Source organism: Lissotriton helveticus, chromosome 2_1 (assembly GCF_964261635.1).
Source record: "Lissotriton helveticus chromosome 2_1, aLisHel1.1, whole genome shotgun sequence".
NCBI classification, from domain to species: Eukaryota; Metazoa; Chordata; class Amphibia; order Caudata; family Salamandridae; genus Lissotriton; species Lissotriton helveticus.
In genome coordinates, this window is record NC_136059.1 from 1,783,734,525 (window position 1) to 1,783,759,160 (window position 24,636).

A 24,636-nucleotide genomic window follows, 5' to 3' on the forward strand; every position below is an offset into this window, starting at 1 on the left:
ACTCAACTCATTTGCTGATCATAAACGGTCCAGGTCCAAATGAAGGAGTTTGGAAAACAGGTTCATTGTTTCTAGCACTTTTCACAGGCTTACATTTTTTAATTCAAAGTATAATGTATGTAATAATTTCCTTAGAGGCATATCTTATGTGAGCTCTTGTGTTATAGACTGCAGTGAAATGATAGTGAGTGCTCCCATGATATCCAGTAGCTAACTGCAGATAGACTATCATGTTAGGACACAAAACTTGTCAATCAGTGTCTCGTCACTCTTAGCTTTAGAAAAGAGGTGCTCTCTTTGGTAACTGTCAGTATCTCCCTTGTTTGATCCTTTCACTAAAGACTATAAATACTTTCTGCACAAAAAAAATAATCAACTTTAGTAATATGCATGTAGTAATCATTCAACACTATGGGGCCTATTACGATTTGTCCGCCCGCCATTATATCGACAAATGGGACTGCGCCCTATGTGTGCGGCGGTCCTGCAAAACCTGCGCCCGCCACACTGGCGGGCGCATCCCGAATTTTTACATTGTGGCGGGCGGTGCTTTCAGCAGCACCTGCTGCAAAGTAAAAAAGGCATTTTTGCATTTGCATGCACAACGTGGCAGACACCTCGCGGTGCCTGCCTTGTTGTGCATGCAAATGCAGGGGGGTACCATAGGTACCCCCCATGAGCATCCCCCATCCCCCCAACAGTCTGGGGGCCCGCAACAGGACCCCACATGCAGACTCTGCATGCTTTTCCATGGCGGCCATGCCGCTATGGAAAGGCACATCACCGCCTGCATTTTGATATGGATGGTGGTGTCTTGCGGACACTGCCAATATATCAAGCCCCTTTTCCTCCAGGTCACCTGTTTGACCGGCAGAAAAATGGCAGACGGTCTATCCGTCTGCCGGGGCCCCCCCGCCATACAAATATGGTGAGGGGAAATGGGAGGCAGTCAGTGAATAATGTCAGGCAGATCGCCCCCGCCATACGGGTAGTGGCAATCCGCCCTCCATTATAATAGACCCCTAAGTTTAAATTATGGGTAGGGGTATGCCAAACTTTCTGAATTTGCTTTTACGTAACTATGTAAAATTGCTGCAAAATTATGTGTAATTATACAAAATACAAATTTGTAATTTCATGTTACATTTTTGCTAGTCCTGGGCTAGTCCATGGTTTCGAAAAACTGTGCTCCGCATAGTGTAGTGGAGTTTTCTTTCCTCACTCGTACTTGCAAACTTAACGTTGACGAGTGTGGGCTCGGAAAATCATACTCCAGACAACCTCCCTACGAGATTTCTATATACGGCGGACGCAGATGGCTGCTACCGCTTGCATTGAGAAACCTTCCATTCATGTTGAGGGAGCTGCCACTCGAGTAGAACATCTACTCAAGTGGCAGAAAGAAGCAGCCCCTTCTTGCTCTGCTCATGGTGCCATTTACAATGATTTTCCCGTACGGTACAAAAGCCTGCCAAAAAAAGTATGTGCGAACGGTACAACCTAACGCACTCCGCCACTAGCGAAACTTTGCGTAGCACCACAGATTTTTTTTGGTCACTTGGCCCTGGCCTAATTTTAGCACAAGATATGTCCTTGTGTCTATTTTTGATGTGAGGACACTTTTAATGCTTGGCAAAAAAAAGCGCTGCAAACAACAGCTGCTCACATTCTCTTGTTCCTGCACATTCGTGGTAATTTTTAATCACATGAATTTTTACTGTTAATAGTGAGTAATTTGGATACAAAGCATAACATAAATTTCCCAAAATTATGTGAATTACCTCGTCATAATTACAATTCTACCTCGGCCTAATTATGTGCAGTGCAGTGCACATAGACATAATTGGGTTCTTTCTGATGTTTATGACTTTGCGCAACAGTATATATTATGCTCATTGTATTGGCACCATCATATCCTGACCTCTGATTATTTCAAACACTAAGCCTTTGTCCTTTGTCAGTTCTATTGTTATGTCCAAAAGAAAAGGGAATGGCCCAGCAATCGAAGGGACAGGGTACCAACAAAGTCAATGTAAAAAATCGTAATTCCCTTGGAACCAGTATAGTCCTCAGTCACACTAACTTATTCATAGTTCACACTCCATCCATACTAAGTACCACAAAAGGGGGAATCCCATAATAATCAATACAAACATACCAATATCATCAATAGATCCAATTATTACAAAAAGTATAAATGTATTATCATTTGATATTAAAATAAAAACATTAAAATTCCATCAATACATATTGTACATATGATCACTTCATTGAAGACCTAAAACAAAAAAAAATGTCATTAAATAAAACATACACAATATACACGAAAGAGACTGAAACCAGTGATATTATATTAAATCATCAAAACGTTAATTCGTTAGAATCTATTGTGACTGGTCAAAATCGCATCAGTCAGTGCTGACAGAATAGTTCCTCGAATTTAACTTAGATTGTGGCGTCTATGCATTTCGGTGTGTTGCCAGATATGTAACACCTTTGTCAAGACTAATACAGATGCTTGTCTCTTTCACAATCAACAAATGTTTTCATATGTATGTATAATGGGTAAATCCTAGTCAGGGGCCAATTTTCCACAGTGTGAGTTACTTCATTAAGGAATGACGGCCTGTATTGATTCTCTAAAGGCAAACCCACTGGTAGGAATCCTCATAGGAGATCCTCTGCTGTCATGATTAAAACTTTCTAAGCTAGCAGCACTCCGTCACCTGCAGCACATCAAGATTTCCACATACAGTAAATCTACAATGGTCTAGATGTTATTCCATTGACTCACGTATAGTATCCAGCGTCCTATTGTTAGTCACAAATGGTAACATTACCCATGGTGACTTAAGGTAATGTCAATGTTTCAACATAGAGTTAAGATTCTTCACCAGGATGAGGTTCCCATGTATGGGGAACCCTGTCCGTTAGTGCAGCAGCGTTCAGCAATCAACGTCTTGTCGGTCTCGTTAGGTCGACAAGACGTAGATCGCTGAACACTGCTGTACTAATGGACAGGGTTTAAAAAAGTGGCAAAGCCTCTTTCTGAAGTAAAACCTAGGAACCTTTTTTCAAACTTTATTCTTTTCAGACTTTCATCTGTAAAGTTGGACTCCAATTGGAGTATTCAACTTGGGCTCCATTGTAGTCAGCCCGAATTGTGCCTAGCACATGGTCTACTGCTTCCATAATCTATCATTGGCACCTAGTGCTTTTTGTGTCTTTTTTACTGTAAAACATATCTCTATATTGACTTTTTGCCATTTTGGTGTCATTTTGTTTATTACATTTTACTCTATATTTTCTAAATTGGTTTGGGATTTATATTTCTTGGTGTTTTTACTTTGTTGCTGTTTTAGTACAGCATACATACGTTATTTGTTGCCCTAGGTTAGGCCTGTCTGCTCTGTGCCATAGCTACAAGGGGTTGAGCTCATGTTAATCTAGTGACTTTAGGGGTCTAGCTAATGACTTTAAGGTTTTATCCTGACAAAAAGTGATATTATTCCTGAGATTGGGGGGGGGGGGCTGTCGCCCACCCCAAATAAGAATCTATTTTCTTAGACTCTGTATCATGTCTATGTTTGTCTATCTGAGCTCTATGATATATATGCCATAGACTGGACCAGCCGGACACTGGAATGACATGATTTGAGGAATGTTCAACTTTAAATATTTTGCACAGATCCACTGCAGGCTTGCACGATTAGAATAAATATCGACTTTTAGTGCGTAAATGACAAAGGAACTGGTAGCTCCAGAATAGCCCCAGGCATAAGGCATTGAAAACATACCTTGAGTCAAAGGGAATTTGACATCTTAATCAAAGACAAATATGGGACGCAATACGTGTTGGCTTTAACATAGTTAATGTGACACCAGATGGCAGATAACATCAGTTTAGTTTGTAGCACTTATTTATACTATCAGAATTAACTTGTGTTGAGGTGTTGCCAATCGGGTATCCAAAAATCTTAAATAACCCACTTTGATCCATCTCTTCAATGGCAGAGCATGTAAACAAATTAAGCATGCCACACCCTTCAAAGAAGAGTACTGTTCAACCTTCCATTCATGTATCGATCTATCCTTGTAGCCTTACATCCACTCACCCATCCATCTAACCATTACCATTTTCTCTTCCATCATCCATTATTTCAATATCTTATCCATCCTACATTTTATAATTCAAGCAGTCCATACATCCATCCATCCTTCTACCCTTTTTGCCATTTATCCATTGTTGGACTTGGCCATTTTTGCAGGGTCATCCCTGAACTTTTTGCCTTCCTCCTACTCTTTTGTCTGACCTGGTGTTGGTGATTTTAGGACTCTGGGCACTTTAGCACTGCTGTCCAGTGTAAAGTGTGTGTGCTCTCTCTGTTAAACATGGTAAGATTGGTCTTCACCTATTTGGCATATTCCATTTACCTGTCAGTCCCTTGTAAAGTAGTACCTCAGATACCCAGGGCCAGTAAATTAAATGCTACTGATGGGCTTGCAGTGCTGCTTGCGCCATCCACCAAAGTAGCATTACAAACCTGTCTCAGGCTTCTGCAGGGCCTGTGAGCGCAGTTTACTGCCGCTGTGACGTGGCACGCAAAGTGGTTGTCAGGTCTCTTTTACTGCATGTCAGTCACCCATAAGGTAGGCCCTAGTTATCCCTATAGGCAGGGTGCATTGTAGGTAAAAGGTAGGACATGTACTTTAAGTGTGTGACATGTCCTGGTAATGACAAACAGCCACTGCTGTGAGGCTGCCCTCTCAAAGGAATGCAGTGGGAATCCCTGATATGAGAGAAGCAGCATGGTCAAGTTTGGTATGTTTAAAATAGTGATAATAAAGGGTGCATAATGGTATGCGCAGATTTATTATCACTATTTCAGAAATGTCACTTTTAGAAGTTGGCATTTTCGTGTGCTATGTGTCTTTGCCTGCCTGATGTGTATTGCATGTCTGGCTTTGGAGTGACAGAGGCTGGTGAGATGTGTGGCTCCAGAGGTTCTGGGTGAGTTAGCGCTAGGCTGAATGGGCAGATCTGCATTTGGAGTAGTGGGAGGAGCAGCCCCTGGTCCTGAATAGGTCTGTGCCTGCCTTGTTCAATGCTGGCTCTGCCCCCCTGTGGTGTGTCTGAGGACAGAGCCCAACCTGACAAAGGAGGGTGTGAGCACTGTAAAGAAAATGCTCCCAAACTGGTTTGTTTCATATAGGCACCCTAATATAGGCCCGGGTAACACCATAACCTTTTGCCTACATTGCCTCCCCTACACTACACAGTAACAAGCCCTTTAGGATTGAACCTTTACCTAGTTCTAGTCCTGGGCACAGAAGGAGGGTTTCCCTGAACAATAACGTTCTATGACTTCATCTTTAGACTGACACAAAATGGTAAAACTGTACTATCCTTTCAGAGTTAGTCTGCCACCAATCCTACAGTTTATGTTATCCAATAGTGCAGGTCCTGCATGGGTAATATAGGAACTACATAACAAAACCACTCAGATCCAGTTGGGACTGAATTTGCAAGCCCTGTGCCAGGCCAAAAACACAGATCCAGCCTGATATAAATATTGGGGCTGTGACCCCTTGTTGGTGTGTTTGCTTGTATCTGTTGTGGGGCGAAGAACTGCTGAGTGACACGAGGAACTACCGTGGGAACAAGCTGCTGCTTCTTGGTAATCCCTACAAGCTGGCCTGCCTGTGCCAAGCTCTGCCCCTGGAGACTTTGGACTGCGAGTCCTGAAGGGCACACTCAGCGCAAGGATGGCACTGCCCAGACCTGAAGGGAGTGATTGGCGGCGAGCGCAAGCTGAAGCACGGTCTTTACCTTGGAGCCCTAGAAGTGGCCGCAACATTCCTACATGTGGCGGGCAAGGGCGTGGCTTCCTGTGTGGAGGAAAGAGCCCCGTGTGGAGAGCCCCAGAGGAGGCTCACTCCGTGTTGCCCAAAGGAGAGCCCAGCGGCACGGAATCCCAGTCGGGTATTGCCCGAGCAACACCGTGGGAAAAAGTCAGGCAAGTGCCTGATTGGAGTCGGGCCGGCATGAGAAGTCAATCAGGCCCAATGCAGAGTGGAAGCCAGATAAGAGAAGACCTGGTTGCGGGCGTGGCCCGCACCCAAAGGTGGGACGTGCCGGAGATCTAGACGGGAGCCTACCCAGCATTGGTGAGCAGTCTAAAGAGGGACAGGAGCCTCGTGGGCTTCCGGCCAAAGTCCTGCAAATAGCGAAAGGGATCAAGTGAAGTTAGAAGAGGCCCCGTAAGTGGGGGTCTGCCAGGCACACTGTTGGTGCCTGTTTCGTCACAGAGCAGCCCCTGTGAGTGGGGCTGAACTTGAGGATTGTTGGTGCCGTGATTGGCACTGGAAGAGCCCCGGTGAAGGGGGCTCTCAAGGCACAGTGCGTGCCAGTGCTACTTCTCACAGCTGCACCGCAAGAGCACGGGCAGCTGCAACGATGGGGCCATTCCTTTTTGGGCGCAGCCTTGAAGCCCCGTTGAGGGCGACTGAGAGGCACTCTGTTGGTGCCTACTTGTTACACAGGTGCACCGCCTGATTGCGGGCAGCTCCAACTTTGAGGGGCATTCCTTTTTGGTCTCCGGAGAGACAAGGGTGAGGGACACCCTCGCCCCAATTTCTGGTGCCAGTCTGTTGGGCCTGCATCCTGCTGCAGTGTCAGCTTATCACCCTGACTTTGATGGATGAAGGGCATTGTGGGGAAGTCCCAGAAGGGCCCCTGAGGAAGGCCTGTGAGCACCTGAGGTGCTGGTAGGGCGCAAGGCCCTAATGTGATGCATAATGTGTTCATGCCTAATGTGATACATAATGTGTTTTTGCCTAAAGTGATGCATAATGTGTTTATGCCTAATGTAATGATGATTTTACCAGTAGTTGCTAGTTGTTTCATTTTCACTAATTGTGCTTTCTAATGGTTTCAACAGTGTCCCGATTGGCCCTGTCATGTATATAAGTTCCCTGTAAAATAGTGTCTAATGCCAGGTGTCATAATGTATATTTGTGATTATGTTCTAATGTGTTTTTTTCTTTTTTCTTTAATTTATTTTTATTACATTTTCCAGTAAAAAAAACAGATGATCAAACTGCCATTACAGAAACAAATTAGTCATTGATCCATACACAGATGGAGGTCTCTGTTTGACATGCAAGGAGTTTGAGCATTTCCATTCAATTTACAGTTATGAATAGCAACTTGAAAAAACAAAACCAACCAGAGAAAAGGAAAAAGAAACCCCATAAAAAAATATATACATTACTACAAAAAAAATACAATGGAGTGTATATGCACAATGTTTTGTACGAAGCATGCATCACATAACTTTCTAAGTGTGTATCCAAGCAACATTGCTAAGATAGTCTATACATTAAAGTCTACATAGGCACTATCAAATCATGGTACAGATTTCCGTGGTGTGCGAGTAATATGTGACAGCACTACTTGTCAGTGGTATGCGATTGTAAATAGTTTTTGAGGGGCTGCCAAATATCTCGAGGTTGGGTGGTGGTAGGCAGCAGTGTAGCAAATGTTACTCATAGTGTCACAATAAGTAAGGCTTCGGATCCACGTTTGTACTGATGGCGTTTGTGCTCTGCCACAGTGCAGGGAATCTTCTCGTTTAGCTATCAGTAGAGCAATAGCACAGTGATGTCTGATACATCTCTTCAAAGGTTTAACAAATCCTAATAGAGCTTTCAATGGTTCAGGAAGGATAGTTTGTTCTACCATGGTATGGGAGTGGCGTAAGTTATGTGTAGATATTTAAAATGTAGCAGTTTATGATTATAGTTACCTGAGACATTAAGCAACTGTGAGCAGCAATAACGCCATATGTCATCAGTTATAGCCACACTTAAGTTTTGATCCCAAGACGTGACTGCCTTGATGCATACCGTGGGACGGAGGGAAAGTGCCCGATGGTAGAAGCAAGAGAGCAAGTGTGCATTGTCCAGTGAGGTGATTACTAGCATTAGTGGTGGGAAATCGTCTGGTTTGGAAGATTGGTTGGGCAGCATTTTTAGTAAGGAGCTGCGGAGTCTGTACAGTATAAATGCATCCATGTATGCATTTGTCGCGCCTGCTGTAAGTTCCGAGGTAGTACATGGTTTAGAGTCATGAAACAGATTCCTCCTTCTTAAAACATTCTGGGGCATATTATCAAGGGATTTATCTCCACTTTTCTGGCTTTAAAGGCCAAGAAAGCGGAGATAAAATGATCTCCCTATTACCTAGCTGTCTCTAACACCAGTTAGCGACAGCTAGTAGGAGATAGCGGCCATCTTGGGCCCCGCTTTGCATGTCAGAGAAATGTATCACTAATGACATGCAAAGTGGGCGTGCCAAGATGTTAGCGACTGGAAACAGTTGCTAACATCGCTATCTCCTATTACCAACTTTTGGAGATATTCGCGCTAAGCGCGAATATCTCCAAAAGCTAACACCTGCCCTGAGCAGTTCTTAGCCATGTTATCCAATGGGAGGTGGATAACATGGCTAAGAGCATTCGCTCGGTAATGCATGAATATCGCTGACTTTACAGCGATATTCATGCATTTCAGCCGATTTTTATCGTTTCAGAGATAAACCTTGCTAATAGCAAGGTTTATCTGCAATAAAAATCGTCACAGCTCGGTGATACATTTTTATCGCTAACCAAGCAATAGCGATAATTAGCGCTATTGCTTGGTAATATGCCCCTCTGTTTTTAGTTAGAGTTTTCTTTGTGAGTGTTTCTAAATCCGGTGGTAGAGCCGGATTGTCAGCTATTGGTATGTGCGGTGAATAGAGAGTTGTGTGGTTTAAATATTCACACAGTTTAGTCCATGCCTAGCATCTGGTTGGGACAGTTTGGATTTCCGTTGGGTTGCGGGGGAGACCCTGCGCCAACAGTGTCGATAGGGCATGTGGATATATCTGTGACCTGTCGTGCTTAAGGTATGGTACTTGGGCGTCTTGGTGGTACCAATTGGAGGTGAGGTGGGTTTGTGCGATCAAGTAGTAAAGATAAAAATTCTTGAACTCTGCACTATAATACATTTGTTGGGAAAATCATCAAGAAGGCAGTCACCAGCCAGCTGTAGGGATACATCAACAAGAACAACCTGCTGCCAGTCTGGGTTGAGACCATGCCATATACTGAAACAGCCAATGCTCCAAATGGTTGAAAATGCCCTCCTCTTCAACAACGATTCCTGCATCCTGAACTTGCTCGACCTCTGTACAGCCTTCCACACACACAACCATCCAGCACTGAAAACTCACATATGCTTCACTGACCCTGTCCTGCATTGGTCTGCATCATCTTGACTGGACCTTCACATCCACTTAAGGAAAATTGGCACATTGGGATCTACACCTGACATTAAGCCTCCTGTACCTTTTCGAACTGTTCCTGTCTGTAAACACCAGCACAAGCCATGAGGTTGTACAGTTGTTAATATTATTGGCTCAGACCTAATGTGAAAACTCTCTTAAATTGGAGGCGCAAGTCCAATCAACCACTGCTCAGCATAGGCAAGGGACCTGTTCAGTAAGATGTTTAAATAACCCTGCACTGCAGGATCCATTTCCAAACTACAGTAACAGCTATAGACGCACTATATTGTTTTGGGCTACATCCATTTGAATTCATTTCAGTTAATGTAGCCCTGAGGTAGGTGGTGCAAAAGTTAAGAATATCCACAGTAAAACCTTCTTATAATTGCCCAATGTTTTGCCAATATCTGATGGATTATTTCAAGTGTATTTTTTTGGCTACATTTGGACTTTTGTTTTGGTGAACAAGGAGCATGTTTTTAATTAGGGACTAACCCTAAATTTGAAAATGATTTATTTTCTGACCTATAATTAAAATAGAATACGTTTTGTTGAATATTGAGTAGAGTTTATATGATATTTACATTCGATTTTTTCATGTGTTAAAAAAATTAATTCTAATGATTTCACTAAATGTATTAGTATTATTTCAAACTATTGAAGTATAGATTTTGGTTATATATGAAATTTATAGTGTTATATATTGCTTATTTTTTACATAAAACTGACAGGTAGAATTTAAACTTTTGCACCTAAAATTATGACGTATGTTTTGCTTTCATTTATATAAAATATGATCACATGGACATTTAGCTACGGCTGTTGTCTGCCTTTGAAACTCAATAGCAGTAATTCTAATAAAACCAAGGCTTCTGCATGCATTAAAAAGGGCAAATGAACTTCATCTGTTTCCTAAGTAAATGCATTATTTTTTTTGAAAATCCAGAAATAAATAAAAAGTTGTATGGGGGGCTAAAACACAGTCCTTTTGAAGCATTCCAAACATATGCTTCACCTTTAAATTCATGACTAGAAACTAAAACAATTCTAATCCAATTAACTGAAAATGAATTTCAGTGGGACTTTAGTAGAAAGTCAGCAATGTCTTTTTTTCTGTATTTTACTGCACAACATGACATGATCAACACTGTCAAAAATGCCAGAAAAATACACAAAGGCAGTCCACCATTGAGTAGAGAGTCAAAGTCCTACTTGCTCTAAAGGCAACACGTTTTATTTACCTGAAATTACAAGTAAAGTAATAAGCCATTTGCATAACTTTTTCTTGCTGCTGCATCCAGCACAGCAATGTGGCCACATTTAGTTAAGGCTGTATAATGGGACAATACAGATCCCATTACAGTTGTCTAGAACATGATCATTCACAGTGCAAAGATTGAACACGTTATGAAAACAGGAACCCAGAGAAATATACTTGCCCTAAATACTGTTTTTGGCACCCTGTAAGGGCCTTGGCCTCTCAGGGATTTCTCATCTTTGAGTATAGTAATTATCTGGGCAACTAAGATAGACCCTGCACCATAGGTCAAGTTTTAACTGCAAATTCCCACACTGTTTGTCATTCTGATGTATTTGTTCCATTGGCTTATAGTAAGTTGTTCAAACCCACACTGGATAACCTCATATATGAAATGAAAACAGAATCGAGAAGTTATATCGTTTATGCAATTGTTTTATATTTCTTTTTCTCCCTCTAGTGTTTTAAATGGTTGTATGTTTGTATGTTGTACATGGTAAAGCCTACCCAGAAATATTTACAAATATTCCGTTAGAAAGGATTGGTCCGTAACGCACTTCTGGAGTACCTTGAATGGTAAGAATGTAGCTTCTCCTCTCATTCATGTCACTGTTTTACGGGGACAATGTTTTACAAAGGAGTAGATATGTCAACTTATTTCTCCTGGTCATTCCGCAGAAAGAAATACTACATGCAGATTCTTTCCTCAAGGCAGTGTCCTGCTGTTCTTAGAAGGACGTGGCTAACATTAACTAACTGTCTTCTCCAGATGTAGCTGGTGATTTTACAATTATGTCTTTGATTGCTCTTGATGCTCACATTGGTGGTGGCACAGGATGACTTGGAACTGCATGTCAACCTGAAGAGAAAGTTATGGGTATTGGTAGAGAGAGGTCCATAAGGCAAACAGCATCTTCATCCCACTACCTGTCTTGACGACGGAGGTTAGAGGGAAGCATAAACTCACCTGCACATACATAAACAGAACTGGGCTTTAGTGTCACATATCTCAGGGCTGACTTGGATCTTGGTGGACAGGATACTCAGTCACAAACTTGATGGCTATCATATCCGCTGTATTGCAAGTTCCATAGGATATAATGAAATTGTAATCTGGCGGATGGATATCTGTCACGTTGGTGACAGTGGGGCCCTGTCAGCCAAACTTGTAATCAGCCCATTAATTCCCTAATTACATTCTTTTCTGTAGGAGGCTGTTACAGTGCCCATGGGTGGGCATATCTGCTGATGGCCTTGCTAAAACCTCTATGCTCCACCTATGTCACCTCCCCTTTTGTAGTAAGTATGCCCCTTTTTCCAGCCATCTAGCTATGCCCCTCCCAAATCAGTGCTCAAGTCAATACAAGACCCAGCAACCAGCACCAAGATGGCTTAAAGAAAGCAACCAACACTACTCAGGAGCACACAGTCCTGAGTTCTCTTGTGTGCCCCATAGCAGTTTTTCAGTCACCTACCTGTGCCCCTCTCAAATTCACTACTAAAACCTAGGGCCTAATACACAAAGGTAACTTTGAGTAACTTGAACTTTGGAGTAAGTTTACTACTTTTGGATATTCACAAAATCTGAGTGTAAGTTATGACTAAAAATAAAAATTGTAATAAGTCCAGAATCACACATAGCTTACTATAGCTAATGCAAAACAGCTCTATACAAAATAATAGATGTAAGGAATATTGTTATTTGTATAGCTAAACATATAAATATACACATAATTTAATGTTTACAACTATCTAAAAATAGTACATATAAAAATTAATGCCGACATTGCCCTAGATGTGGCAAAGGACCTGCAGATATTGTACATATGTTTCATGGGTGCGAGAAACTGGAATTAATTAAAACGGAGATAACGGCCTTCTTAGAGGGGCTGCTAGAAGTCAAAATAAGTTTATCTCCAACATTATTGATTATTGGATGTGATATTAAACTAAAATTAAGGATTGAGGAGGAAGCCTTAGTCTTCATAGTGGCAGCAGTACTCCGAATATTAATATCAGCCGCCTGGAAAGATATAGAGGCTCCAACATTTCAAATGTGGCTATGTAGGTTTCTTGGTATACACAACATTGAGGGTGCCCTATATGAACTTAAGGGCTTAAAAACAAGAGAGATGGGGCTACGGCTTTGGGCACCAGTGGCTAGTTGGAGAACGGCAAGGATGAGGGGTCAGCTGAACGGGAACTAAAGTTTCTTGCCTTAGGCCTTTTCTTTGTATAGTCTCTCCTATCCTAGAATGCTGTAAGCAGAGATATGTAATGTAAGAATGGCTAAGATTTAATGTAATTTAGCTAGGAAAATTATTTTCTTTCTCATTTCTCGTTTTTCCTCTATATTCATATATGTCTATAATCTGTTTATGTTCTGTTGGCTTGGCCTATCGTATTTTTGCATCTGGAATGAACTGTATTTTGTTTTGTGATATGTATACACGAACTCTCATTAATAAAAAAAAAAATAATGTCGAAATACTGGTTATTCAAATGTAACTAACAACATTAATTACCTCTGTATATCACTTTTAATAATTATTAATACATATAAAAAAAATAGCTCATACACTATGGCGAGTACTATTGTACATCCTTTCAATAGGGCCATGATACGATTGCTACATTGATAGGGCCATGATACAATTGCTACACCACTGAGTAGATTTTTTGACAAAGTTGATAATGTGTCAAAGCCCCTTTGTATTCATCTCTATTTATCTCTGCCTCGTTGTCAGTCTTCACTGTGAGCACCCTCTTCATCTCACTCTTTTCAGAACGCAAAAACAACATGCTACAGTGAATGTAAGATGACGTACTCATTCAACTGCCCTCATGTTATAAATGTGGACATCCCTGGTTCAACACAATCTTCAAGTTTCGTTTTACACCAAACTTGTGCACTAGAAAAAAAAATATTCCACTTCAAATTTTGCTGAGCAAAAGAGGGCTTTTCTCTCCTTCCCACAGAGAAGCATCACTGCAGAAGAATGTGTCTGTTCGCAATGTTACAGTCAATGACACACCATTTCGCATTTGATCATGCACCTTTTTCCCTGAGGCACAATTTAATAAGGATAAAAACAGCATGGTAATAAACCCAATAAAGAGGAAACTGAAATTCCCAACATCCGTCTAAGTAATCTTTAGCAATGCACAAAACTGACAAGGACATCTAAATATTTTATTGGCTCAAAAATGTTATCAGCCAGTTGCAGAATTATACAATAAAACACAGCAGGCTTTCCCGAGAATGTTCTTTTCACTTTTGTTCATGGATCGTAAATGAAGCATTAATGTAAGTTATCACCGAGCCCATTGAACTGTGCCTCTTATGCAGAGCTCGGCGAAAGCAGCTAGATTACCTGTTATCAACCACTTTACAATGAGAGTTGCAGTACTATGGGCTAGGTTGATTAAAAGTTGATTGGCTCTTCGGACTGCGGACAGATTTAATAAAAAAGACGTTCCTTCACTCGGTTGAAGCCAAACCAGTGAAATTGCAAGTATTTGTGGTAAAACTGCTGTCCTCCTATGCACTGACATTCTATGTAGCGCGTCTTATTGTTGAAAAATGCACAATTATGCTTGGTTTGTAAGTCATAGTGGTATCTACCTCGTGCATTGGTAATTATCAATCGGAATTGCCGTTCCAGCCGATTTCAAGTGCGCATGTGGTAAATATCGATTGTCAAGGGTTTGGGACAAAAACCGCGAGCGGAATTTAGCAATAGCGATATATACAGCACTTGATAGGAAGTAATAATTACAAGTAATCTTTTGTCTACTGACCTTGCTGCGAGGACGCTTGAATCCCTTTGCCAGGAGAAACGCCACTACCACACCACTGCTTGCCGAACCCGCTGCGCGGGTCCCGCTACGCCAAGGAGGACCCTTTGCACCGACGGACTTACTCCTGTCTCCGAGGTCTGCTGGGGGTGTGTGGGCTGAAGGCAGGGCTGCGAGTGGCGCTACAGGGACTCCAATTCCCAGGAGTCCCTGCTCAGCTGACCGGCACCACCTGGCCCGCTCTCCCTGCTTGCCCCGCCCCCAGCACTCTTTAACCTTTTTAATCTGTCCCGCCCTAGCCCCCTGTGGGAATCTTTTGTCTACTGACCTTGCTGCGAGGACGCTTGAATCCCTTTGCCAGGAGAAACACCACTACCACACCACTGCTTGCCGGACCCGCTGCGCGGGTCCCGCTACGCCGAGGAGGACCCTTTGCACCGACGGACTTACTCCTGTCTCTGAGGTCTGCTGGGGGTGTGTGGGCTGAAGGCAGGGCTGCGAGTGGCGCTACAGGAACTCCAATTCCCAGGAGTCCCTGCTCAGCTGACCGGCACCACCTGGCCCGCTCTCCCTGCTTGCCCCGCCCCCAGCACTCTTTAACCTTTTTAATCTGTCCCGCCCTAGCCCCCTGTGGGAATCTTTTGTCTACTGACCTTGCTGCGAGGACGCTTGAATCCCTTTGCCAGGAGAAACGCCACTACCACACCACTGCTTGCCGGACCCGCTGCGCGGGTCCCGCTACGCCGAGGAGGACCCTTTGCACCGACGGACTTACTCCTGTCTCCGAGGTCTGCTGGGGGTGTGTGGGCTGAAGGCAGGGCTGCGAGTGGCGCTACAGGGACTCCAATTCCCAGGTGTCCCTGCTCAGCTGAACGGCACCACCTGGCCCGCTCTCCCTGCTTGCCCCGCCCCCAGCGTGTATTTATCAGTCCCAGGTGGCCGCTGCGCGGGTGCGACCGGGCGAAGACCGGGCCAAGAGCGGGCCCATTGTAGCCCGTTAGAGGCCGAGTAAGACCGGACCGGGCCCAGCCTCTTGGCTCTGTACTATTACTATTATTTTGTGCTATAAGCCCTTGGAGGGAATTTAGGTAGAATGTCTACACGAGAAAGTAGAAGCAGGGCTGCCAAAGGGGGGAAACAGTTAAACGGGACTCTTGACGATTTTATAACCAGGACTAACACTGCCATTGATGTAGAGATTAACAAAATGCAACAGAGAGTTTCTATGGATTTAGAAGCAGCAAGAAGACTATCACAGGATCTTGCAATGGCCAAGAAATCATCTTTAGGTCACATAGCATCTGCTATAACTCCCAAGCGCTTGACTGGCCCTGTACCAATTATAACACTGGCTGATGTGCACCATTCCTTGGACATATCCCCCCCATGTCAGCTCCTAATCCAGGGTTACTCCATACATCCACCAGCCAGAGTTTATCTTTGGATGTGGCGGATTCGGTACCGGGGGCTCCCACAGAGATAGTTCATAAGGGCAACGGGGCGTGTGGGAGTAATTTGTGTGACATTAAAGAGGGTGTACACCAAAAAAGGAAACGTAATGTTACATCTGCCTATACTAGGAAAAAGGCTAAAGTAGCAAAGGCCCAGTATCTTAATGGTGGGAGGTTTATTGCTGGAGGTGGGAGGGGTATACTCCATCAGGCGTCCCCAATTGTCGAGATAAACCGTCTGAATGCTGATGAGGCTAATTTAGTTGTAGCAGATGGGGGGCAAGAGTCCCTAATAGGATCTGAGACTGGCGGGGCATCTGTGTGTGAGGTAGAAGGAAGAAATGAGGAATTTCTGAAAACTGTATGGGAAACGTTAAAAAAACTCCTAACCCCTCTGGAAGTGAGACTATCACGTATGGAAAACCAGTTGATTGAGGTGGAAAAGAGCATTATAACTTTAGCAAGCCTCAGTATAGTGGGAAACAAACCAAATAGTACAACTGGTGTTGACATAACTACACCAGCACCTACTGCTACTTCCCCAACATTACCGCTAGTAAAACCCATACCCAAACCCCGATCTAAGGCTCATGAATCCAACGTTGATAACCTAAAAGGGAAGGTATCTAAGCAATTGTCTAAGCAACTACCTACACAATCTGTACCAGCTCATAAAGATACTGCTGCCCCGAGGGTCAAAGAATCTAGGGCTCATGAATCTAATCTACAGGGGATCCAAACAATAGAGAACCATCGGGGGTGCTTTATAGATCTTCCACCAGATGCCAGGCCGTACGTAGTAGTACTAACAGGGGTACCGGAACTAGGCAATCACTATCAGGAAAACTTCTGGTCACTGAGGAATAAAGTAACTCATTGGCTGGACGAAAACAGGCCGTTACCCAATCATGTGAGAAGCAAAATTTGAATGGTGCGAAGGGTGCCATGGATAGGACCCTCTAATAAATCCATCCCAGGGGATTGTATTGTTGTCTCATTTGAAGATCCAAACACGGCACACCACATATGTTCATGGAACACCTATGGCAGGAACTCACCTATTGAAGCTAGATCACTCACTTTCGTCTACCCCCCGCAGACGCGGTCTAATTATGGGGAGAATTGGTCAATGCCTAGACACCATGTACGGGGAGGAGATAGCCGGCAGGGCACTCACAGCTGGTGGAATGGGGCACCAACTTACAATAGGTTTAGTTGCTTAGAAGAAGTAGATTGACTCACTTCAAAGATGGGTTGTGAAATTAGCTTGATTGACACATCACCTACAACTTGCACTGGGCCTATGCGATTACATGTAACCCAGAAGAAAGTAATCTAGTAGAAAGCATAGAAATGACTTCGGGTGGGGGAGCTGTCAACTATTTAGACACTGAGGCAGTCCCTAAGCCCCCACGAGATAAGACATGCCTGCTGGTACCAGCTGAACAGGGAGGGATGGGAAATGCCTCACAAAGGGAGGTGCACGTGGCACGTAGATTGTCTCAAGATGAGTTGTCTCTTCCGGTGCCATCATTACCGGATGTAGTTACCTCAAATGAAGGACCTCCGAGTAGCAGATATGACTCGTCGTTGACGTTAATCGCGGGGGGGAGCCTGCTCGGTCCCCCTTGGAGGTCCCTGAGGGGGAAGTTCTATCTCTGACCTCGGATGAGGCCCCTAGCACTGTGCATGACCCCCTCCCGAGAAAACCTGTGTTGGGGCAGGGAGTAGTTGGTGGTGAAGCCCTAAAGGTGGTCAGTTGGAACATAGCGGGTCTTGCACGGAATACTGACATACCTGAATGGAATTCATTTGTTGAATCCTTTGGGATTTGCTTGTTCCAGGAAACTTGGTGCTTGGAACCACGCCACAAGGTGGGTTATACCACCTACTTTGTGCCTGCTTTACAATCACCTGGAGGGAAGGGCCGCCCCTCCGGAGGCCTATTAATTTGGGCTAGTATCTCCCTGGGTTTCTCTATCAGGCCTATAGCCACCAAATCTCTAGATCTGCAGAGATTATCAGTTAGAGGTCCACGTGGGGGGGGGGACGCTCGAAGTCTTTAATATCTATGTTAGAGGAACAAGGGGTGGTGCATCCACATTGTCCCTTACGGGCATCGACGAGGAACTTAGATCTAGTGGTGCCGACTCCTTTGTCATACTGGCTGGGGATTTCAATTGCACATTTGAACCCCTTGCCAGGGAGGATATATTGGGTACCCGGGAGGACGATGCTAGGAGAGGCATCCCCCCCTCACACTATCCCCAATTAGAAGTTGGACCCAAAGTGCCATTGACCTTAATGCCCTCTGCCTGGAACATGGCCTTAGGGCTACCAACGGTAGATCAAACTCAGACCCTACCGGGGCACATACGCTTAATAGAGTAGGCCATTCTTTACGAATTGACTTTATTCTTTTGAACTACAAACTCTGGGCTCATTTGATAGACATGGTGGTTTTACCGTCCGTTGACAGCGACCACAATCCTCTATCCTTGTCCCTGTTCTCTTCCTGGACGGGAGTTACCACAGATCCAACTCCACATGTGTGGAAAACAACGCATGAAGTATGCCCTTCTAATTGAGGCAAGCGCCTAAAATGGAACACCTTTGCTGCCAACGAGGGGAAGATTCTGGAAGTAAAATCCTTAATGTCCAATATCGTGCCCCGCTTAGACTCCCTCGCACCCAGTATGCATGAGGTTCCCGCTTTGTTTCACGAAACCACCAACGCCTTAGGTGAATTGTTTTTAGTGCGTCCTGTAGGCATAAGGGGCATTGCAAGAGGTGGTCCCATGGGCAATGGGGGATGGTTCTCCTCTGCCTGTCGTATTGCCAAAAGGGAGCTAATCAAGGCGGTGAAAGCCAAGGATGGTGGCCTGATTAGCATTGCAAGGAGTAATTACAGAAGGGCCGTAGCTAAGGCTAAGGCCGAGCACGAGAACCAGTTTTGGGATGACCTAAAGGTGGCTAGCTTAAGGAAGGACTCAAAGGGATTTTGGGACCTAATAAGAGCTAGGTCCAAACCCGTGGGCTCGCTCATAACATGCAATATAACGGAGGGCGTGTGGCTTGACCACTTCTCCCATCTCTACACGACGGCTCCGGGTACTGAGGCATCCTTGATGGAACAGTACCCCATAGATTGTACTGAGCCTAATGAGGAATTCCTGTTTACATCCAAGGAAGTGGTGGGGGCGATTAAGTCCCTTGTCCCCAATAAGGCAGCGGGACCTGATGGCCTCCCAGGAGACTTGCTCCGCATTAATCCAGATGAATGGGGGAGACTTATTGCTTCCCTACTGAATGCTGGATTGGCTGGTGCGGTTCTCCCGGATTCTTGGAAGGGCGCGGAGGTCGTCCCAATCTTTAAGAAGGGGAGTCGGGACGACCCTGCTACCGCCCTATAAACCTCTTGGATTCCACACAGAAGGTGGCAGGTAAAGTGGTTTTAGGAAGGGTCTTGCAGTGGGTAGAGGAGAAGCAAATTCTTTCAGACTTCCAGGCCGGCTTTAGATCAGGTATGGGGACTATTGAGCAATCATTCCGGTTAATGATGCTTTTTTGGAAAGTGGTTGTACTGGGCAAAGGCAGTCTGTACCTTGCATTTATAGATCTACGGACTGCCTTTGACCTGGTCCCACGTAACCAACTCTGGAGTGTACTCGATGCTCTGGGTATTCCCCCATACTTATTAAACATGTTGATAAAGTTACATGCAGATAACTTTGCACAGATCAGGTGGGGTAACCAGGGACAAAAAACACCACGAATTCCTGTAAATAGAGGCGTCCGTCAGGGTTGTGTGCTAGCCCCCACTCTGTTTTCATTATATGTTAACGGAGTGGTGGAGCACTTGCTGCAGCAGACGCGCCATCCCTGGCTGGCAGGAGAATACCTACCCTCTTATTTGCAGATGATACCCTCCTGATCTCCAAAACCCCGGCGGGCCTGCAGAGTCTTTTAACTAGATTTAAGTCCTTTTGTGACTCAAGGGGACTAGCTATAAAAACAAGGAAGACTAAGTTCCTGGTCCTAAACCCCCCGAAGAAGACTGTCAAACCACCTACCCTTGAAACAGTTCTCCTAGAGAGGGTCAAAGAGTTCGATTACCTAGGCATTCGTCTCTGCGACTCTATGAGTTGGAAATGTCATCACCAAAAGATGCTGCTGACCCACAAGGGGGTGGTGGGGGCCCTTCTTAAAGAACAGCGTGCCTCATCCCTCAAACCCACTGCACCGGTACTTGACATCTACAGGGCAAGAGGTGTCAGTGCAGCTCTTTATGGGGCAGAACTCTGGGGTGTACAGAATGTGGACCAGCTGACCCGCTCCGAAAATAAATTCCATAAGGACCTAATGGGCCTTCCCTACAGAACACCAACTCTTCCACTTCTTTTAGATATGTGTACCCGGCCCAGTAGTGACCTGGCGAGGCTGCGTCCCCTTCTTCTGTGGGCACGCATTTGGAGAGTCCCAGAAATGTCCAGTTATGCAGAGGGTTTAAAAGAGATCTTACTAATGCCTAGCTGGTCTAAGGTCCGCTGGTTAAGGGAAGTCAAGCGCCTTCTCACAGACCTGGGCCTTGAAGAGGCTTGGTTTACTAGAACTGCCCCGCCCAAGTCAACCTTGAAGAAGTTATACTGGAGTTGGGTGACTGAAATAGTAATGCCAATGTTTGTAAAACCACTGTTGAATTCCTTCTGGTTAAGGAGGTGCACTTCTGCGAGCCTTATCTGGATATTATTTTAAAATCCTGGGACAGGGCTCTATACTTCAAATTTAGGGTAGGCTTACTCCCAGTAGGGAATCTGACTTCCAGCTGGAAGGTCCCGGCACAGACAACTCCCTTTTGTCCCTTCTGTGTGAATAGGATAGAGTCAGTTCCCCACCTATTGTTTGAATGCCCGGCCTATGTAGCTCCTCGCCGCAGATGGCTAAAGCCACTGTGTAGAGAGCTTGGGACTAGATCCCATAAGGAGGCCTTACGAATCTTAAAAACTGACCCGCGGCCCCTGTTCGCATTTGGTCTGGCGAAATTTCTAGGTTGGGCATGGCGTATCAGATCTACTAGGCTTCTGTATCTTGTTTAATATGTATTTTAGACTGTTTGTATGCAAATTATTCACGCCACTTGCAATATGAATTGTATGTTCCTATTTATGCATTGGCTTTTATTGTTTTTATGTATATGTACTGCTTTTTAAGATATGCATTTTATCGAAATAAAGCCTAATCTGAAAAATTACAAGTATGATATGCCACTGAAAATTAGTGAAAAAAAGACCCAAAGTTATCACCAGCCAAACCATGGTGGTAAAAGATCCTGAAAGTGTAGGAATACAATACACACAATTCACAGAAACACAATACATGCACTCTTGGAAGAATAAAGCAAGTACTCAGGTCTAAAACTTCAAAACGGGCCATGCACAGGAGAGGCAATCGCAGGTTCATTTAAGCAGCTCATACATTTGGGGGAATATGTACAAAGAACTGTTGGAATGCGGGTTAGCTCCAAAAATGCTAACGCCGCCCTCCGTCAGTTCAAAAATGCAGGGATGTGCTGTATTGGCAATGACACGGAACACCACTCCATTTCCCCTAGCGCTGGCGCTACATTAAACTGCCTAGCACCAACTCAGGCACCCTTGCACCATAGTCAAGGGTGCCTGAGTTGGTGGGAATGATTGTTAATGTGCAGGAAGGTGTCCCTTCCTACACATAAACAATCCAGAATGGCGATTTGTAACTCCTAAGTGTGCTGCATTGTACAACACACATAGAAGTAGCAAATTGTCATTTTTTAAATGATTATTTATGTGCAGGAAGGCACCCCTTCCTGCACATAACATTAATTCATGGAGACTTGCTGTTTTTAATGTGTGCTTCACAATGCAGCACACATAAAAACAGCAAAAACGAGGAGAAATTAAACATTTCTCCTCGTTTCGACATGTTAATATCAGATTTTTTATGGTCTTAATGTTAGTGCTACCCCATATTTACGCCACCCTTGTAAATAGCAAAATTAAGGGGATTATGGACGGAGCCCTGAAACTTTTCAGACACTAATCCCCAGTCACAGATCTGTATTGAATCCTTCATCGTTCTTTAGCTCACTTCGCCAGCTCCATTTAAGACCCAGCCATATGCAAATCAGTCATTCCCTGTGCCTCATGGGAAGAGTCCAGCCCGAACTGCCAAGCCAAGTCTTCCCTGGACCGGAAACAAGAATCATGGGACCAGTTTCATGGTAACACTCCTCATCAGCCAGGCTAGCTTGAATCCAGTGACAAAGTGAGCAAGGGACCAACGTCTGGGCATACCCTATCAACTTAGGGTGAACAAAGCAAGTACAAGGAGATGATGGACAGAGCGCTGAAACTTTTCAGACACTCACCCCAGTCACAGAGCTGAGTTGAATCTATCATCGTTCTTTAGCGCACTTCGCTACCCCAGTTCAGACCCAGCAATGTGCAAATTGGTCTTGACCCTGTGCCTCATGGGTACAGTCCAGCCCAAACTGCCAAGCCAAGTCTTCCCTGGACCGGAAACAAGCATCCTGTGACCGGTTTCGGGGTAACACCCCTCATCAGCCAGGCTAGCTTGAATCTAGTGTCAAACTAAGCAAGGGGCCCTCGTCTGGGCATACCCTGCCAACTTAGGGCGAACAAAGCAAACGCAAGGAGAGGATGGACAGAGCGCTGACATTTTTCAGACACTAACCCTCATCCCAGATCTGGCTTGAATCTATCATCGTTCTTTAGCTCACTTCACCACCTCAGTTCAGACCCAGCCATATGCAAATCAGTCCAATCCGAAAAGTCACGCCAAGGCTTCACTGGATCGGAAACAAGCATCCTGTGACTGGTTTCGGGGTAACACCCCTCATCAGCCAGGCGAGCTTGAATCCAGTGGTAAAGTGAGCAAGGGACCCATGTCTGGGCATGCTCTGCCAACTTAGGGCAAACAAAGCAATCACAAAGAGATGATGGACGGAGCACTGAAACTTTTCAGACACTCACCCCCAGTCATAGATCTGGTTTGAATCCATCATCTTTCTTTAGCTCACAGCCCCACCCCAGTTCAGGCCCAGCAATATGCAAATCAGTCTTGACCCTGTGCCTCAGGGGAACAGTCCAGCCCGAACTGCCAAGCCAAGTATTCCCTGGACCAGAAACAAGCATCCTAGAACCGGTTTCGGGGTAACACCCTTCATCAGCCAGGCTAGCTTGAATCCAGTGGCAAAGTGAGCATGGGACCCACGTCTGGGCATACCCTGCCAACTTAGGGCAAACAAAGCAAACACAAGGGGCCCAATTCACAAAAGTAATCTTTGACAAAATCCTAACTTTACGACTTTCCGTATTCACAAAAGGCATTTAGTATTAGTAAAGTTAGGAGGTGGTGCGTTGCTGTCGCAGGTGATGCGTCAGTACCAAATTCAAGCAAAGTCATTGATGCTTCAATGTGAAGAGTGCTTTGCGCCAGTTCTAAGGCGTTGATGTCAAACCACTAGGCTGATGGCGATGGGTCTTTTGGAAGGCATGCCAGATCAGGAATGCTTCGGGACAGGGCATCGCAGACGTCAACGATTCACTGTCTGAGACTCAGTCAGCAGCTGTGATTCAGAGCAGCTACGTCTGCAAAGTCGGGCTGCATTGTAAGTTGAGGCCATTCCTTGGCGCACTCAGCGGGCAGTTTTCATGGTTTCCATGTAGAGAGTCAAGTCCTAGGGCCAGATGTAGGAGCCGTAATACCGGTCGGTAACAGCCGAATTCGGCCGTTACCGACCGGTATTTGGGTTTTCTGATGTAGGGGCCATTATTTTACAGATTCGGTAAATTTACCGAATCTGTAAATTTACCGATTCTGTAAAATACCGAATCGGTAATTTTACCGATTTGGTAAATCCAAATGTAGGTGACACTCCTGTGAGTGCCACAGGCCCTTAAGAGTCGGTATTTTACCACACAATCCTATTGTGTGGTAAAATACCGAATCCAGGTGTGCATGCACATCTGTGCATGCACACTGTGCAATGTGACACACAGACATGCCCTTAGGGCATGTATGTGTGCCACATGTCACACATGCCTTGACTTGGGGTGCTAGAGGGTGTCAAAGTGACACCCCCTGCACCCTTGCAACATTCGAATCCCATAGGAATCAATGGGAAATACCAATTCAGTATTTACCGAATCGGTAAATACCGAATGTTACTGAATCGGTAAATCAAATTTAAAAATTATCTACATCTCCCTCCTTCATATTTACCGATTCATAAATACCGAATCGGTAAAATTCGGTATTTATGAGTCGGTAAATTGAAGTTACCTACATCTGGCCCCTAGTCCTCTCACCCCAAGCAAGAAGCAGCAGGCAGCCGGCCAACACAGTATAGCGAGCAGCAAAGTTTCCTAACTTTAGTACTCCTAAATGCCTTTTGTGAAGTCGTAAAGTTAGGATTTTGTCTCAGATTACTTTTGTGAATCGGGCCCATTGTGTTTGACCACTAGGTCCGTCTACATGAATTTTTTGGTCTTCAGTGTCATCTTTGGAGAAAGACTGCAGGAAATTGGGCTTTTGGTTGATGGGGGTGTATCCCTCCTTAGCAACGCCAACAATCCCTGACAGGGTGAGCCACAAAAGTCACTAAATTAACTTGTGCTTAACCCTCCAGTAGCCCAACACAAAAATATAAGGCTCAAATTAGAGGCAATTTGTTAGATATTTATGCAATGCACAAACAGTAATAGAATAAAAACAAAACACAAGAAAATTCCAACACC